General features: G+C 38.1%; 1 long non-coding RNA gene across 1 annotated transcript in view; it reads right to left on the bottom strand.

The window, feature by feature from the left end:
* LOC145720676 (uncharacterized) overlaps positions 1-17,443 on the bottom strand; it is a 142,072-nt gene extending 124,629 nt beyond the window's left edge. Inside the window, exon 1 of the long non-coding RNA XR_014143843.1 lies at positions 4,438-17,443. This is a non-coding gene — a long non-coding RNA (uncharacterized LOC145720676). The remainder of the gene's footprint in view (positions 1-4,437) is intronic.
* Positions 17,444-18,296: the final 853 nt, after the last annotated feature.

Here is an 18,296-nt window from a genome sequence, read left to right on the forward strand (position 1 = left end):
CAGTGTGGCCTAGAACACTGCTTTCCACACTTAAGCACTTGATTGCCCTGTTCACAATTTTTGCATACCCGAATACTATTTTTATTTAAATCAATTCAGGGGTGCCTGGGTGGCTCAGTCAGTTAAGCGGCTGCCTTTGGCTCAGGTCATGTTCCTGGGGTTCTGGGATCGAGCCCCGCAGGAGGCTCCCTGCTCAGCGGGGAGCCTGCTTCTCCCTCTCCCTTTGCTGCTCCCCCTGCTTGTACTCTCTCTCTGTCAAATAAACAAATAAAATCTTTAAAAAAAAATAAAATAAATTTAATTTTTCCACCTAGAAATACGTATTTTAAAATAAAACTACATATCACTATTATAAGTGGAAAATCAGTATCACTTCCAGTAAGTAGAAACTATACAAACCATAACTCTTAAAATAAGATATTTATATACTGCATTAAAATTGGTAATGTGCCACTAATATAGACCTAACACATTTTTAGAAATACTAGTGAAGAAAAGAAAGGCATAGGCCTTGATGTCTAACAAAATTGGGCATCATCCACCATCTACAGTGTGACCTCAGGTAATTTAACTGACCTCTCTGAAGTTCAGGTATTTTATGTATTTTATAACGTGGAAAACAATTACATAAGATTAATTTGAACATTAAATGGGAAATGTATGTGAAATTCCAAGAATATATTTTTTAAATGCACAATTTGCTGGGTTTTAGTATACTGGCTCACTTTTAATTGTCAAAAATATTAGATGTTATTGCTATTATTATTGGTGTCTCATAATCACTAGATCGTGAGCTCCTTAAGGTAAATGCTTATTCATCTCTGAGTCCTCATACCTAGTATTTGTCCTTTCTGGGGGGACAATACACCTAGTATTTGTTTTTTGTTTTCCATTCCTGTATGTATAAAATCAACCATTAAATGACTTCTCATAGTTCAACTGTAAACCACTCTGACTTAGCAGTGCCTGATTCCCACCTATAGGCTAATAAAGGGTTCTCATCTTCACAAACTGCTGCTATTCTTCAAAATAATCTGGATCTCGTCTTTCAGTTCAATGATTTACTAATTAGCATAATTAGTAGCAGAAAGGATCTCAAGGTTGAAAGTTTGATGCACATAATTACAATACAAGAAGAAGCCAGGTTTTACACTGAGGAACTACAGGATCCACAACACTCAGACATTCAGAGTATAAAGTACAGCTTACCCTTCCTGAAGACGGCCAGAGGCCATTTTGCAGCAGCTAAGCACAAAGAACCTAAAATCAGAGAGACTTGGGTTTCAACCTTGAACCCACCTTGGGCAAGTTAAGAATCCTCTCTATCCTTAGTTTCCTCATCTATAAATGACTAACAGAAGTCTCCTCTTAGGATTGTCAAAAGGGCTAAACAGAGATGCACAGAGCTTACAAGGGTTTAGAATAGGCAGTGGCACACAGCAAAAGCTTTTTTTTTTTTTTTTTAAGATTTTACTTATTTGAGAGAGAGAGAAAGCAAGAGACAGAGCACACATGAGCAGTGGGTGGGGCTGGCGGGGAGGGGCAGAGGGAGAAGCAGCCTCCCCACTGAGCAGGGAGCCCAACAGACAGACAGTGGGGCTCAATCCCATCAGGACCCTAGGATCATGACCTGAGCCAAAGGAAGACGCTTAACCTAGTGAGCCACCCAGGCACCCCAGCACAGTGCTTATTACCATCCTTTGTACACATGATTATTGTGATTATAAAACTATACATCTGACAAAGTGTAAGGATTCATACACTGAACTATTATAAAAATTTCAGGTAACTGGAGACCTTTTAGGCATCCTTACAACTCCTTTTTTGTTAATTTTTTTTTCAATCCAGTCATTTTATTAACAACGGTAAACTAGATTATGCCGTGGTTTAAAAAAAAAAGTCCAACAAAAGTTTCTCTCTTACTCTCCCAGACAACAGACGATAGACAACACTGCAGCGTAGCTCATCTCCACGTGCTGCCTTCGTTCTCACCTGCTTTAGCCACTAGGCATCTCCATACCAACCTGCATGTCCATGGCTGACGGCAGTGGGAGGGATGAGCAGGCTGGGTAGCTGAGCCACAACTGACCCACTGCTTCCACTCACACTCCTTGGCCAAAGCAAACCACATGGCATACCCATCCTCAGGGCAGCAGGGGGAGAAAAGCCACCCACCCATCTGCGGGAAGGTAGAGGAGAACCAGACAGTGAAGAGGAGTGCTAATGCCCACCACAGCTGTGAATGAGTATAATAATCACTTGTGCAGTGACTGGGTCTTGGCAATTATAATTCTCAAAACTCTTAATGAAAAGCTCTCATTACATTAAAAAATCCAATAAAACACTTAACAAAATTCCAAATTTTCAAAGCAGCTTTTGGAGGTCACAAAAGAAGAATCCTGCTAAAACATTTTTAATTCACACACAATTTCATGGATTTATGGTAGCTTCTTTTCCCACTCGAAACTCTGATCTTACCTCGTGCAAGAAAAAAGGGGGTTCCCTCTCTTTTTTGTCCACAAAGCAGCAAAAAAGGAACCTAGTTCTCAGATCCAAGGAAATGTGGGATTTGGACTTCAGTCAATATGATCATGTGATTTGTACTGGGCAGGGGACAACCAACAACAATTACCTTCCCATAGGAAAGAGGTGCCCCTATTTTACTGGCCCCTTCCAGTTTCCAGTTCACTGTCAAACTACTAAAACAAGTTATATCCCCATTATTTTCTATTTCCTCCTTCCATGTAACTTTTGAATTTGGTCTCCAAATCCACACCTCCAATCTCAATGAGATCATCCAGCCAGCTACATGAATATCTTGAATATCTTGAATATCTTACTTCACAAATTTAGAATCGCATGTAGCATTTCTGCCAAAGCTAGCTCTCTTGGTTTCATTATTTTAGTTAATTTTCTGACCAAGTTTGAATTGTCAGTGAACTTTGATTTCTTCATCTCTCCTGGCTCTAAATTTTATCTGGTCCCAGGCCTATTTAATTCTTTTTATGAAATCTTTGTTTTGTATGCTCCTCCCTTTCTATTCTTTACCACCATGATACCCAGTACCTCACAGTCGGACCACTGAAACCATCTTCTAACTGGTCTCCTTTTCTCTAGGCTTTTCTATCTCCGGATTTCAGCATGCCACCTGCACAACCATCCCAAAACATTACTTTTGTTAGGTTAATCTCCAGGAGAGGGAAGAAGACCCTTCGATAACTTACCACGGCACACAGTATAAACCCCACATCCTTTTCATCAGTGGAGCTTTTGTCATGGGGATGATTCCCTCCCAAATAAAATCAAAGCACTCGCTGATTTCAGGAAAGATCATGCTTTCTCTTTCTCTGCCTTTCCCTATACATTGTCCCTGCCTAGCTAGATATAACCTCCCATCTTCAAATCCCACTTGTCATTTAAAACCTAGAACCAATGCCTCCATAAAGTCTTCCTGAATCATGGCTGGCTCTGTAAATATAACATAATTTGTGTACAAGGAGTCACAAAGCAGCATCCCACAGAATGACACTCAAGATGTATTTTGTTTAGTCAACATTGTGTTGTTGCCATCATTTAAGTTAAATTTTAATACTCTTAGGGACTACATATACTCTTCAGTTTCCTTATCACTTGAGTTTGAGAACCCTGGTCTATGCCATGTCATGCTGGTGGCATTATTTCATAATCTTTGTCTGTGATTTGTAAAAACATGTTTTGTTTATTTTTCCAACTTGTAAATTTCCTAAGGTCAGAGAAGTGTTTTTATACAATTAAAATTTTAAATAGGGCAAGATGAGACAGCACTTTGTAAACGTAATTAGCCAAAGAGTCATTGGCCGCTATGTCTCTTTTACCCCAAGTTCTTCCAGCACCAACACCAGGAGGGTATCTTTGAGCCATTCAGGAACAAAAATGGTTTTATTACTGGGGAAGAAAAATGGTTCTATAAACGCCTTCTCTCTTTTCCCCTTTCCCCACCCAACTGATAACTTTTATTTTCATATTAATTCACAGATTTCCTCAGCATTTTATCCCAATTGAAGTTTAATATTAAATAAAAACTTCTGTATGCAAAAGCATCCATTTGGGAGCTCTTTAAATCCCAAATAAGAGTAGTTGTTGAAGCAACTAGATCCAATATAAAGAAACGAGCAAAAATGATTTCAAAGGAAAAAAAATATGGAAATTCGGCAAAGAGAAAAAAGAATCTCAGTGTTTGCAATGGTTTGGAAATAAAAGATGGAAACTATTTGCAGGAAATATTTTGAAAAAAGAGCAAAAGTAGGAATAGAGTAGTGATTGAAAGAGTAAATTAACTAGTAATTATTGCATAATGCCAGCCAAGATTTCACATGCCTTATGTATGTCACAGTGACCATTCGAGTTTGGTGGTGTTGTTCTTATCCTCAATGAGGAACTGAAGTTCAGAGAATTTACCTGAGGCTATACAACTTGGTAAATAATAGCATCATGATTCAAACCGGATCTGTCTGACTCGAAGCCTGCATTCTTGGAACTAGGCTGCACAGCCTCCTAATAAAATAAAATAGAAATTGTAGGCTTAGTAGATGATAACTGGTCCAGCAGTTTATTTTAATTAATAAAAACTTCTAACTTTATTCAAAAAGAAGTAGAAGCCACAGAAGAAAAACTCTAACAGTGTCATAAGAAAAACAATGATTAAGAAGAATTATTCTAATGTGAAATGAAGAAGAAGTGGGTGTCAGGCATTGAACTGCAAAGGAAGACAGCAGCAGTTTGGGGAGTCCTCTACCATAGGCAGGACTTGGAAATGATGAGCACACAAAGGCAGGAAATGCTAGCAAGACCAACACAAGTGAGGACAGAGATTGAAGTTAACATTGTAAAGTGGTTCAGACTTTTTGGATGAGGATTTTGCAATATAATGCAATATCCATTAAAATTTTCATGCCTTATGAAACAGAAATTTCAACCTCTGGAAACTTAACTCAGAGGAATGTGGGGTGCTGGGGGGAGAGGATCCTGAATGAACAGAGATACACATAGCTGTATTAATATATTTTTTTAAAAACTAGTAATAATATGAATATCCAATAGTTGGGGAAATATTAGGTCAACTATGATATATTATATAAGCCATTAAAATGTTAAATATGATTGCTTAGAAACCTTAGAAAAGTATTTAAAATAGGTCAAAGGCAAAAAGAAAAGCATTAATCTTGTATGCACTATAATAATAGCTACTATTCTTGAGCACTTACAGTGTGCCAAATTCTGATCTAAAAGCATCACATGCATGAACTCATTTAAATCTAATAACTTCTCTATGAGGAAGGTGTTATGATCATCTCCGTCATGTAGAAGAGAAGTCTGGAGGTAACGACCAGTTATGCCCCAGGTCACACAGTACTGAGAGTATGAGACAGGTTTCCAACTGATGTAGTCTGGCTCTAAGGCCCAAACAATTAACAACCACAGTGTTAATGCTGCCTCCATAATTATAAGGTCTGTAATTAAATGAATGCAAAAATGAAATATATGTGGATAAAGATTAAGAACTATTACTGAAGAGGAATCAGCACAACTTGGAAGTAGAATGAAAGCAGGCAATGGAGTAGATCTCTCTGATAATGGTTTCATTCAATCCTTTCCAGAGGGTTAAATTAATTCTGTGGTCCTTTCCAGATTTTTGGTTTAGAGACATTGAAATCTCATAATTAATATTGTTCATATGTAACTAGCCACATCTAGTTTAAATCTATATATACAGTCTCACAGATATTTTCACCCACAAAAGAAATTATAATGACATAAAAATAGTGAAGTATAAACAAAATGTAAAAGGAATAAAATTATTCCTCCAGCTGTCAAAAAAAAAAAGTTAAACTCTTAAATTTATCATGTATTTTTTTATTATTATGTTATGTTAATCACCACACATTACATTAGTTTTTGATGTAGTGTTCCATGATTCATTGTTTGCGTATAACACCCAGTGCTCCATGCAGAACGCGCCCTCTTTAATACCCATCTTGTATGTTTTAAAGTAGTGAGCATTTCATACCATAATCTAATTTCTTTGAACTAAAATGTGATTAAACATTGTGATTAGTATACATTCAAATTTTCAAGTTAGATTTAATCCCTTAGCATCTTAAGGGGGTTATGGCAAGGAGAACGACACTGTTTTCTTTAGGATAGGACTGTATAGAATTACATATATTCAAATACTTCTTCAATTAATCCATGTCTTATGACCTACTAAAAATAAATCTCAAAGGAATACTGTCATACATGATGTTACATCCAACTTTTGCAAACCACAAACTGTCACTGTAATGTCACATTTCACTTCAACCCAATATCAAGACTATAACCCTCCAATTCTCAAAGGTAATTCAAGCTGTATTCAACTTTAAAAGGTTTCAACTTTAGTTAATGCCATCTTCGTTGTTGCTTGAAGATTACATACCTAAAATATTAGGGACAAGTTAACACAGTCAAGCAATCAGAGGTTTGTTCTAAACAAAAGAAACATTTCCTTGTGTGACTCCTGGAAAACAAGTTTTTTCACTTTGTAGACACACCATATGTGTTATTTTCATGGGCACAAAGAAATCATCAACTTAAAAAGAGAATAAAGCCTCTGCATAATGAACACTAAACCAGACTATACATAATACACATACATATTTTCAAAACACCCATATCACATACCATTTAAACAGAGCCCCTGTGATTGAGTGTTGTAAGCAAAGGAATTTTATCCATTGTTTCTAATACTATTTCAAATGGAATCATTTGAAACCTTGATTAAAAATGTATACTGGCATGTCAGGTAAAGTATTAGGGAATAGAAATGTGCTTTTTAAGACCCATTATACAATTTTTGTTATTTGAGAAACAGAAAGTAAGAAACAAATAACACACAGGGTTCAAAATAACAAAGCTTGCTACAGCACCCATCCTCAATTTTCTCCTACCAGAGGTTATATAAATAAAATTATCAAATGGAAAAGCATACAGAGGCATACACCAGCATTGTAAAAATCAATTTAAGAAGTGCAACTGCAGTTGTCTTTCCTGGGTTTTTAATTATGTGTTTGTTTGCCATGGTGGCCTAATTTAGTCAAGAAGATGAGCCAACATTAAAAGCTGGTAGGAGAGGTAAGTAATCCCCAGGGTGGGCTGCTTGTGCTCAAGAGTTTAAACACTACATATACAGAGGCAGAAGCCAAGGCACATTTGAGAAGGGGGTCCACATGACAAACAGTGAAAGGGGAGCAAATCAAATTTTTCACAATTAGTTGAACAACAACTGTGACAGGTTTAGCGCTTAGCATTTTCATTTGTGTGCTCAAATTTGGTTATCTGTCCTCTTTTATGCAAATGCGATGTGACAGGAGAAGCTGGGAGCACTGGAGCAGGCCAATCACTCACAACAGGGGCTAGGGCTGCTCAGCTGAGAGGCTGGGATTAAGTGGACTGAATGCTGATGGATAAATGACAGGAGCTGAGCTGAAAACCTCATGAACTGATTTAAAACTTCTAAGGGAGGATGCCAAGAATATAATTATGCTTTATGCTCCAGTCTAAACTGTCAAAAATAAAAAGATAAAAGAAGAATATAAATTGTACCAAATGAATATTATCAGCATTCATAATTTAACTAAACCCAACATGTTTATCCTACACTGGAAAATAGATAAGATTGGAAAGCTGTGTTCTTATACCACAGCCTTTAAGACTGAAGCTAAGTTTAAAAATTTAAAAGCGGAGCATAATGGAAGGAAATCCAAGACATCGCAGATTTCTTCTTAAAGGGCATCCGTCTCCAGCAAGGCAGGGGCCCTCTCTGCAAAGGTGGCCCAGGCAGTTCACCTCTACTGTCTCTCTGCAGAGAGCTGGAGGTTCAGGGTGGTGTCTCCTTCACGCCTAGAGCTGTGGAGCACGATCACCAGTACCTGGGAGAATCTGAGCGACATTTCCATGGAGCTGCAGGCTGTCTGCATTCTGCCCAACCAGTACTAACAGTCAATGATTCTATCAAGCCGAAAGGGTTGAAAAACATTAGAGCTTGTTATCTCCTTTGCTTCACGTAGGTCTTGTAATTTTATTGTCTCTACAAGTTCTTAATAGAATATTTTACAACACTAAATTTCTCAGAAGGTAGAGTCTCCTATCTGAAAACTGGGATGTGAACTATTATCCTCAGTTCCTTTCAACCTCTGACTACAATTTCTCAATTATTGCTACACACACACACACACAGCTTTCTGGGAATACATCAATGATATAAGACAAGAAGACAGAAAAAGCCCATACATATGTACTTTATGGATAAATACATACAGAAAGGGAAAATATAATCTGAAATTCTCTTCATAAAAAGGGAGGATACCAAGCAATGCCATTCAATAGGAAGAAACACAGAAAGTGAAGATGGTAACAAAGGCAAATCATGTTTAAATGAACTACGTAATACTCATACTGAAGAAAATACATAAATTGAAAACATAATTTGTCCCAATCAATGCTCTTAGCTAAGAGAAAATTTTCCACTCTGTAAGAAACTTTGACATAATTTGTTACCTTAGTCCACCTCTTAAAATTCAGCATTGTTTGCCACAAGATTAACTACTGTAGAGAATATAATAAAATTCAGAAAATATTAATTGCTACGCATATGTATTTAACAAAAACAACAGAATAAAAATACCAATTCTTGTACAAAAGACTTGACCTTGATATGCTAAGAAGTAAGAAATAATTAAACCTATCTTTGCAGGACTAAAATAATATAAATAAAACATTTATTACTAAACAAACCTCTTAAAATTTTTTATGGATGTCAAAATATATATGCAGAAAAGGGCACAAATCATAAGTGCATATATCGACATTTTACGAAGTAAATACACCAGTGTAGCCACCATCAGGATCAAGAAATAGAACAGCAGAAGCCCTTGATAGGTCCCTTCTCAGTCATTAACCCTTCAAATGTAAACACTTTTGAATTCTGTCAGCACAAATTTCTTTTGCCTGTTTTTGAAATTCGTACAAATCAAATCATACAAAATCTACTCTTCTAGTCTGACTTCATTTTTGGGAAAGTGGGAATGTCTGACTTCTTTACTCAATATTACGTTTGGGGCATTTATCCGTGTTGTTGTGTAAGTGTAGTTTATACTTTTTCATTGCATAATATCCCACTGTATGTACAGAATATTCTACTATTGATAAATGCATGGTTTGTTGATATGAACATTCCTGTACATTTACTTTGGTGCATATATATTTTCATTTCCATGGAGTATATACTTAGGAGTAGGATTGCTGGGTCATTGCCTCTGCATGTATATTTTAATATGAATATATAGCTTTAGTAGATCCTGCCTAATAGCTTTCTAAAGAAGAACAAAGCACTTTTTACATAGTAAGGAAATCTCACTATGCCCCACGAAATTTTCTTTTAGATTACAAAAAAATTAGCAAGAAAAAAAATTAACTAAAATTAAATACACATGCCCAGACACAATTCTCAGCCAGAAAATAATGTGCCTAAATTGAAACCTGGATTGATTTCCCTTAGCTCTGCCAGCCAATTGTTTATTATGCCTCAGTGTGAGAAGAAAGGAGTGGCTAGCCATGGCTGCCAACTCTGATGCAGGCTGCTTAATGAGTTCATTGAATGTACTAGAAAATGATCAGTTCATTGAGTGGCTTTCCCCAAAATTGTGCCATGTGACTAAAGTTACATACATATACTCCCACAAATCCCAGTTGTATGTGACAGACACAGGACCCGCTCTAAGTCATTCACAACATGAGCCACATTTTTATTCATCTAATATACTAGTTTTATCCTTTGAGAACAACAAAAGGCCTGCTGTTTGATCTATAAAAGTGCTTTTTCAGTGGGTAAATGGAGGTTGCTCTGCCTCATAGCCAGTCTCATAAAGGTGAGGGCTTGGACATCACTGTAAGTCAATCATGATACTAGTGAGGCTCACCCGCTACCGAAATGGGAACACACAGCTTAAGAAGCAAATCCAACTCCTAACTCCATCTACCAGGCCTGCCAACACATAGTCACAACTCAGAACATCAGCAACCTCCAAACAACATTCACGTTTATGTTAGGGAAACTTATAGTCTAGTCCACACTCACTTCTCTCCAAGTTTTCAGTAGCTCATAAGGAGGAGGAGTTGAGATCTGAATCTCTTCCCTCCAAGAAGCTCCCTCATCTGAGACTTTCCTCCACTTTTCCTCAGAAACAATTATGGTCTGTGGAATATTTTTTTCTATTTCGGGGGGGGTGTAGTTTACACATATTAAAAATGAAATCTTCACCCACTAGTACACAATCAGCTTATCTTTCCCTGGACTCCACATAACCTTTCTTCTGGCAACTCTTGTTCACCTGACCCTTGACAATGTTTCTCATAACTTCCTACTTTACCTCGCTGCCATTCTCCAGCACGAGGTACCCTTTCCATCCCTATTTTCCTAGGAAGCTAGGTCCTTTCCCGGGAGGCCCTTGATTTCAGGCCACCCCTTTCCAAACCTTTACACAAATTCCCTCATGAACCCCTCCCATCCCCAGCCTCCTTCCCAGCCAGTGTGCCTTCTCCCATTCTCTCTGAATCTCCAGTTTTGATCAGCACAGTTCTGTCCTCTCTGCTTCTGAGCCATTTATTGGTGTTATCACCCAGAGATCTTTAAACTTCCATCTGAACTGCCTCATTCCTCCTCTCTCAGGCAGTTCAAATGACATTTCCAGGCCCGCGTCATTGGACTAAAGTTTCTTAAACAATCAGAATCCTCATTAACAATTATATTTCAATTTTCTAGACTCCACTTTAATCAAAACAACCTGAAAATATAAATAATTTGTGGGGAGAAACTCTTTTTCAAAAGTGCCAACATACCTAAACTATCCTTCTCCACCAGACAAGTTTTTATTCATCCATTAACACTCAGCTTAGATGTCATCTCTATAGAACCTGCAGCAACTCCTTGAGACAAAGTTAGTCATTTCATTTTTTGAGCTTCATAAGACCATTACAGCATTTAACATGTTGTATTGGAATTACCTGCTAGGATGTATGCCTTCTCCACTGGGCCATGAACTCCACAAGAGCAAGGGCTGTGTCTATTCATCTTTCTATCCCCCATTTCAACTCAATTCAGCAAATATTCAACATGCAGCACTGTGTCAATTTCAAAGTTGGTACTCAATAAATATTTCATGAGAGAATGGAAGAGTGAAGGGAGATAAATTTACATTATTTTAAAACTCTTTCAAAAAGTTCTGGCAGAAACTTCCTTTTTCATTCCTACTTCCAAAAGGAAAAAATGTATTTTTCCAAAATCCGTATTTAGATCAGGGAACCTCGAGGTTTGTTTTTCCAGTTTGTTTTATGTTTATAAACCTAAATTTACATGATAAATAACTTGAATTATATGGCATAGTACAAATGGCCTTGGAGGTAATCTAGTCTAGGGTGACAGCTAACATATGGCACTCTCAGTGCCGCTCTCCACCTCCTATACCCATAGCAGACAGCACTAATCGATCATGGCATTCCTTCTCATTAAGCCCAGACTCAGCTTTAGAATTCTCAACTCAGCACTTAACAAACAGACTGCTCTCTGGAGTTAGTGGTCAAGATGAATCCTGCTTGTCACTCTTGGTCTATTCTCTCTTATTACAGATAAGCAAAGTGAGTCCCAGAGAGATTAAATGACTTTGCCTAGGTCACAGAGCTAATTAGTAGTAGAGGCTGAACCAAACTTTATCACCTAAGACTCTTTCCACTAGAATACACTTCATTGATCAATAGGAATGAATACTTCATAGAAAATGTTGGTTTTGTTTATTATATGTGCATGTGGGTTATATGTTAGATTATACATTACATATAATGGTTTAGAACCTTCACTTGGTATTTCTCAACCAATGGTGTCACCAGGCATAAAGACCTCAATTGGTATTTCGTACCAATCCAATCTTCCCTTAAAGCCATGGAGGCATAGTTTTTCAAAACTAGTAACAGCTTAGTTCAACTCACTGGAATAAACACACTAAATTATTTTGTAATCAGAAGTGAAGTACCTCTAAAAGTGTGCCATAAAAATAAATACAAAATACAAAAAAATACAATGAAAAAGCAGCACTGGTCAGTTTAACTGGTATCTTTCTTATAGCATCTTAGGGTATCAGAGACATATTTGAAAAGATAGCTATGGAAATTGGAATACAAGCAAGACTTATCACCTATATTAGTTTTTCAATTGGTTGTCCAATTAGTAATTTCTAAACTTTCTCTGTATATTCACATTACCCTCTTCTACCCGGGTGTCACTGCCACCCATACAAGTGGGTGTCAGATAGGACCCCAGAACTTCATAATAGTGGTTTTTTAAACAGCTCAAATGCTGTAGTTGTCTATCTTTATCATACATAAATGCTTATTATGTGTAAAAGAGTGTATGTAAAAGAAGATAAGAACTATATTAAGAAGTAAGTACAAGCCATTGTTTTCTTTTCCAGAGCATAAGCTTCAAATTCTCCAAAGGGGTGGACTTGTTTCTTCCCAGTGGGCCAGCAGGGGTATAAGAAAGAAACCAAGAAAGTTGAAATAAATTAAAATCTCAGATTCCTTAGCCTCTTTTTCTTTGAGTAGCAAACTGAAAAATACTCTCAAAGAATCAACACCCAGGATACCTCATTACCAGAAGTAGAGAGGCAAATAAGAAAGAGAGCAAAGAAAAAGCAACCCTACAGCCTGAGAATAGATAAAAGAAGACAAGCTAAGTTCTTAGACATGGAGTCACACAAAGGTTAGCCATCTGAGGAGAAATGAAATAAACTATTAGCAAATAACAACAATAATTTGAGGGGGTAGGAAATATCTGATTTTTGTGGATCAACAAAAAGTGGTTGTAACTGACCTCTGGTTGATATTTGGGCAACATGTTTCCATTTATTTCAATGCATGACTTACAAGGGTAGCAGACTTTTGACAGCGGCCCTGTAGACACGCCTCTTCAAAGATCTGAGGTATCAAAGCAAAGCATTAGTAATCTTATTTTTGCAACAATCCCTAGGAGAAATAGTGATGGCAGCTATTGCAGTTACTTACCTAGTGCTTCTCAGACCCAGTCCAACCCTTCTACCTCTCTGGCTCTGATTGTGTATCTGCAAACTACATTTCCTAGACTAACTGCCAATGGGAGGAGCTGTTGGGGGACTACCAGGGGAAGAAAGGGAGAAGAGATGCTCCCACTTCAGGTCTTGTATGCATCCTTCCAGCATCTTTTATCACTTTCAGAATCAGCTGTGTGATCCCCTTAGAAGTCCAAGCACCAGTTGTGAGTCAGTCTCTCTTCCCTGACAGCTATCTGTTCCCTTCTATTCTTTGCCCCTGAAAGAACAATGACCGCCTCCATCACTTTTAAGCTGGTGTAACTAACACTCCATTACCCATTTTTATAAACTGTTACATGAATTTATCCCTGGGAGACAAGAAGGCAACACAATGACATGCTTTGCTATACATGTGTGAACTGAATAAAAGATGCACAGTGACCAATCACAGACAGATTTTGAAAGAAGCAATGTGATTGTTCACTGATCATGATGCACATCTCTTATTTACACAGTGATTTGTGGACCTAAGACCTAGCGCTGAAGTTTATACTTTAAGCACTCACAGTTAATATACTGTGGTAACTGACTTTGAATCATAGTGTTGTGGGACTGGTGTTATTTAAGTAAACTGCGGCAAGTGAAATTCATGTACATTGGGGTAGTCTAGAGCAAAGACTGCCTGTAGTTATTTGTATTAAGACTCAACTATTTGAAGGTTCATAACTTCACTTCTTTTGAATCATAACTCATTCATTTCAACAAATATACCTCCAGACTTGACTAACCTTTACTTTTGAAACAAATTCACGGTAAAATGTTATGAATGAGGGCTATCTAGTCCCCTCTATTCTCTATTCTCTCATGCTATTGACACCTTTCCTAGGGTTCACACACTAGATAGGAGTCATGTGGGTTGCACTCATTGACCTGTTTTCACTGTGGGCTGCTCTACTCGGCAGACTTTTGTTAAGTACAGCCAAAGATTAGATGAGAGTGGGCACCTGACGCACACATAGATTATAGTTGTCCGGGACAAAGTTTGAATCATTGTTTACAATTCTTCATAACTTCCTGTTTTAGAATTCTACACCCATGCTCTTTCCCATGTGACACTGCTTTATTAGACTAAGAAGAGTATATTTACTACCATATTGGTGGCTTTGGCTATGTGCCTTGCTTAAGCTGATGAAATATGGGTAGATGTGAACATGTGCCAGACTGAGGTCTCAAGAGGCATGACTTGTTCAATTATCCTCCATAGAAGACAATGCTCAGGAACCTGATGCTCCTTCAGCCTGGGCCCCAGAATGAATGTACATGAAACAGAGCTAATGCCAAACCATAGCCTCAAGCAAGCTTCCCAGTTGACCGCAGTTCTAGATAGGCGGAATCACCATCAACCTGTGGACAAGCAGAAGAATAAAAGCTTATTGTAAGCCACTGGGATTTTTTTTTTTATATTTCCTTACACATCTGTGGGGTTTTGTTGTTGTTGTTGCTGCTGCTGTTGTATTTGCAATAGCTGATTAATATAGGACAGCAGAGTGCATTTATTTAGCTAATTAGAAAATCTTCCCAAAAGTGTATACTGGAAAGTACAGAAAAGAGTTTCTATCTAGTAGAGAGAGCAAAATGGACTAGAGACACAGAGAAGGCTGAGGTACTATGGAAAAAGAGGCATGGAGTGATTGTTCTCAACCTTGAATAATTTTGGAATTCCAGGCCATATAAATCCCTGAAGCCAGTTTCCCCCAAGACACTGAGCTCATAAGAAGTACCTGAAGCAGCATGAGTTCTCAGCAACACAAAGAGCTCAATTTTCACTATTCCACAGTTGCCATACCTCCCTAGATTAGGGTTTCAAAGTATATTAGAAGCAGGTGGAGTAGAGAAGGGGAAATGGTGAGCCTTCCCCAGGATTCTTTATATCTAAAGCAGACCAGGTCTGAGGATAAATTCAATTCCTATTTCTGAATGAGGCACTGGGAGTGGGTGGTGGACCTACACTGCATCCATTTTCCTTAACACGATCTAGGCCTTTCCTTTTCCCTAAGATATGGAACCCACAGGAAATATTTTCCATTTCCTGAGCCTTTCAAGTAATTATGAATCCATTGAGCCATTACCATACCCCAAGAAAATCCTTAATCCACATAATTTCATCGGATTTTCTCAATAGTGAGAAGGGTACCAATAGTGAGAAGGTACTATTTTTACCTCCATTTTACATATGAGAAGACTGAGATTGACACTGTAAATTATTTGCTTGAGGTCACACAGTTTCTTTAAAACCAGGTGCTCCATCTCCCTACTCCAGCCATTTCATGCTGGTTGTCTTTAGGAAGTAGTGGCAGGAACCAAAGTACCAACTCTGATTTTCATTACCCTGGCATCAAGATACAGTCACTGAAAGAAAGTAAGTTCAGAGGGAAAAAACATTTTTCTTTTACTTGCAGCAAGCATAAACAAACATATTTTTCCTTACACTGGGTGTTTTTATTCTGGTACTAGGCTTTGTTATTACACCTTTCTTCCCTGGGATTCTCCCTCTCCTCAATACCCCTTCCTACACTCTTTTTTATTTTATAATTTTCCTTCTCCCTTCCCCCAGAAAAATCCAGGGTAACCTAATCCATTTATTTTACAAACATTTGGGTGCTTATTATGAGCAAGTTATTTATGTTTTGTAAATAGAAATTACTATATTTCAGTTGTGTTAAGATTTCTAGGGATTGGGTAAAAACAGCCATCTATATACCCCAGCATACAACAGCTGCCTTGAGTTCTGAGCAGAAGAACTTTCTATTAAAACTGACTTAAGGGCGCCTGGGTGGCTCAGTTGGTTAAGCGACTGCCTTCAGCTCAGGTCATGATCCTGGAGTCCCGGGATCGAGTCCCGCATCAGGCTCCCTGCTCAGCAAGGAGCCTGCTTCTCCCTCTGACCCTCCCCCCTCTCATGTACTCTCTCTCATTCTCGCTCTCTCAAATAAATAAATAAATCTTAAAAAAAAAAAAACTGACTTAAAATTCCATTAGTTCCATACATTTCTGTTGGCCACATCACACTTGGGCAGTCCTCAAATGATCAGGCTGTGGTGACCATGTTCTAGCATACTCTATCACTGTTCTCACAACTCATTCTGTCAGCCCTTTCCATGGTGCACCCTGAAATATCTATTAGTTATAAACAACTTCTCTTACATTCTTAATCTCCTTCTCATTGATTCTTTTCCTTCAGTCTAAAAAATACAAACCTTTCCTTTCCTTTACCCAGCAAAGTCTTCAAGCTACCATACTAAATTTTGCCTTCTGCTTTGAATTTCCTACATTCAGTCTCCACCAAACATCAGTCTGATTTCTCCTTCCATGAAACTTCCTATGTACTTTTTTAAAAATTTTATTTTATTATGTTAGTCACCATACATTACATCATTAGTTTTTGATGTAGTGTTCCATGATTCATTGTTTGCATATAACACCCAGTGCTCCATGCAATAAGCCTATGCACTTTTGAATTGGCAAATCCACAGGTCCTTTCCATCTTGATATTACTGACTTCTTACTTTATCAAGCCCCCACTTGTGATGTTCTCTCCTTCACTGGCTTTTGTAACATCCTTTCAGTTAGATCTTTTTTTTCTAGCAACTCTTTTTTATCTGCTTCAAGGGTACCCCCTCTTCTGTCCCTTGCAAATATTGGGGTTTACCATCCTTATTTTTACCACTTTGCATGCTACATGTCCGCACTGGGGAATCTCACTCATGTAGTGTATATGGTTCTTAGACTTGTATCTGCATCCCAGACTCCTCTCCTACACTTCAGATAGCAGACATCTGCCTAGAGGATATTTCCATTTTGATATCCCACAAGGCCCTAAAACTCAACATGTCACACATGAATTCGACTTCCTTTCTTGTCCTACAAACTTGCTCCTAATCCCACTGGCCCAACTCAGCGTATGACACGACCATCAACTTTGTTGCTCAGCTTAGAAATCTGGAGTCTCTGCCCTTGTTATGCCCAATGTCCTCCCTGCCTACAGTACATCCTCCTTATCACTGCAAAAATAATCACTTCACATTTCCCTGCCCTCATCTGTCTTCCTTCTACTCCATCCCCTTCTTTCTTCTAAACTTTCAAACCGTTCAGTGCCCCCAACTCCAACACCTCAGGATGAAGTTCAAAGTTCTTACCATGCTCTGAACCTTCTTTCCAGACTCCTTCTCTCCTAGTTTCTATTTCTTTTAAAACCTTTATATTCCAATTGCTTCATGCTCCTGGCCATCCTCTCAGTACCTATTTTCATAAATTGATGTTTATGGGAATTTCTTCCCCCTCAGTATCAGGAGAGTAGATAGAGCAGAAAAGGATTATAAAAGAGATGGCAAGATATTTGTTTACTCACTGGCTTGAGAGGGCAAGAAATAAAAGGAGCTGTGTTAAAAGATGCTATGCACTGAGTCCCAGGAACAAAGATTGATAGAGTTGAAGAGGATCATGGACTTCCTCAGACTGCAGTGCAGCTTCACTGCCCTGAAGGTGTGATGTGGGTAGGGGAGAGGGACTGTGAGGTTTGGGTGTATCCAGTAAAGCAGTGTTTTAACAGAGGCCACTGTGATCAGCAGTAGAGGCAGTGGTGAAGGGTCCAGTTGAGTCTGGCGTGGAAGAATGAGAGGGGACTAGTTAAGGCTAGATATTTAGGGCATGTTCAGGTATAACTGGGAAAGATGATAAAGGTGGGGAGGGAATGCTATTTATAGGGTGGAGGTTATGCAGCAAATGATATTCCTAAGTAGCTGCAAAGAAAATTGAAGTAATCTAATGGGAACTCTTTGAATTCTACCACCAAACTTCTAAAAACATGAAATTTTCCTCCTCTCCTTACTTGTCTCTATTATCTTCTAAAGGAAGTTCTAAATGTGCTTTGGATTTTTCCCTATTCCATGTTTTTAGGCACCTTAAACTATCGTTACTGTTCATTCTACCTTATTAGGACTTTTCTGTAAAGATTTAAACATGATTTTCTGGCCTCCCTTTATCCCACTTGCCTTTCAAAGTACTTATCTATCTCTTCCACCCTTCAAAATCTCAAAAAACCTGCATATACTGTTTCTATATCCTTATCTTCCTTTTACTCTTTAGCCTATCCATTTTGGC

Source organism: Leptonychotes weddellii, chromosome 3, assembly GCF_054177405.1.
Source record: "Leptonychotes weddellii isolate Sample4059 chromosome 3, ASM5417740v2, whole genome shotgun sequence".
NCBI lineage: Eukaryota > Metazoa > Chordata > Mammalia > Carnivora > Phocidae > Leptonychotes > Leptonychotes weddellii.